Source organism: Trachymyrmex cornetzi, unplaced genomic scaffold, assembly GCF_001594075.2.
Source record: "Trachymyrmex cornetzi isolate Tcor2-1 unplaced genomic scaffold, Tcor1.1 scaffold338, whole genome shotgun sequence".
Classification (NCBI taxonomy): domain Eukaryota; kingdom Metazoa; phylum Arthropoda; class Insecta; order Hymenoptera; family Formicidae; genus Trachymyrmex; species Trachymyrmex cornetzi.
In genome coordinates, this window is record NW_017298087.1 from 6,500 (window position 1) to 8,174 (window position 1,675).

General features: G+C 42.4%; 1 pseudogene; it reads left to right on the top strand.

The window, feature by feature from the left end:
* Window positions 1-1,171: 1,171 nt before the first annotated feature.
* Window positions 1,172-1,675, top strand: part of LOC108763129 (collagenase 3-like) — a 3,949-nt pseudogene continuing 3,445 nt past the window's right edge.

A 1,675-nucleotide genomic window follows, 5' to 3' on the forward strand; every position in this document is an offset into this window, starting at 1 on the left:
TGTAAAAAGCGGATCGTTGTTGTTATCACAAAAATGTTTTTTTACTGACGAATAAGCGTGAGATTCTTGATTTTACCGCCGAGCAATTGCAGTACATACCGAAGATTTTTCTTCTACAGGAATTTGAGAATTATGTGGAGATACTGTGGGATCGATTACCTAATCATTTAAAAACGGATCCTGAAGTGCAACGCTGTCGTCCATGTTTAGAGCATTACAATCATCCATGGCAACGAACACACATAGACGGTCCACCACCACTTATCAAAGATTGCGACATATGTCGCCGTCGTATGAGATAAGATAGTGTGGAGAGGAATAATTTCTGGTGCGGGTTTACTCAACAAGACAATAAACGCGCTTCCGTTTGAAGTACATATACCTGGTTATCAATTTTGTGGACCCAGTACTCGTCTCGTGAAAAGACTAGCCCGTGGTGATCGAGATATAAATCGATTAGACGCGGCGTGTCGCGAACATGATATCGCCTATTCGCGAAGTAACGATCTCGCCGATCGTCACATTGCCGATCGAGTTCTCGCCGAAAGAGCAAACGTATAACAGCGAGTGATTCGACGTTTGGTGAGAAAGCTGCCGCAACCTCTGTATGGGCAGCCATGAAAGCAAAAATGAAATTAGGGATGGGTATGAAAAGAAGAAAGAGAACGAAAAAAAGAGACTACTTCCGGTAACGAAACGTGAAGGTGTCCTACCGATTTTACCAATGTTAGGTGCGCTCGAATCTTTAATTGGTGGAGCGGCGAGCATAGCGAGAGCTGTGAGCGATCGCAAGGCCGCTCGACATCAGTCGGAGGGTCGTGGACTGTATCTAGCGCCTACAAACGCGGTGGTAGCGTGGGTATCGAAACGAAAGCGGTATCGTGAATCTGGATAATTCGGAAAATACTGGCACACACTGGGTTGCTTACGCAAAGAAAGGAAATAACGCTGTTTACTTCGATGGTTTTGGCAATCTTAGACCGTCAAGGGAACTCGAACGCTATCTCGGAAACAACGTAACGTATAATCATCGCTCTTATCAAACGTTCGATCAGAGTATTTGCGGTCAATTGTGTCTATGATTTCTTCGAGAAATAGATTGGAAGAAAAAATATATCTAATAATAAGTCGTGTGAGTCATCTTAGTTGAACGTTTACTTTCAATCGTATTATGTCATTGACTCTCGCGTTGAATGGAACAACCAGTATCCTCACGGCGAGTTACTTCCCTGCGTTGGATTTAAGTAATGGTGAATACGAATTGGGTCTTACGAATTTTGAAACGTACAACGTAATACCGAACGTTACTTCCGCGAATAATAAATTCTACTTCGATAACGACGATAAAATAATCACGATTCTCGAAGGATCGTACGAATTGAGTGCTATAAACAGGTATCTGAGAGCTGCTATTCGTCACGTATGACGACGAAAGCTTAAAGGTAATAATGACGATGAGTACATATTCGACGACGACGACGACGACAACGATAGTGCTCATAAAGAAGAGATACTGATTCTTCGAGCCAATGAGAACACTATGAGAAGCAAGATCAAATTTGCGTACCGAATAAATTTTACAACACCGATAACATTCGCTATTGGGTTATTCAAAATCACGCGTATTACAACCGAACAAGTGGTACGCGTCTGACAAACCTGTGAATATTATGAA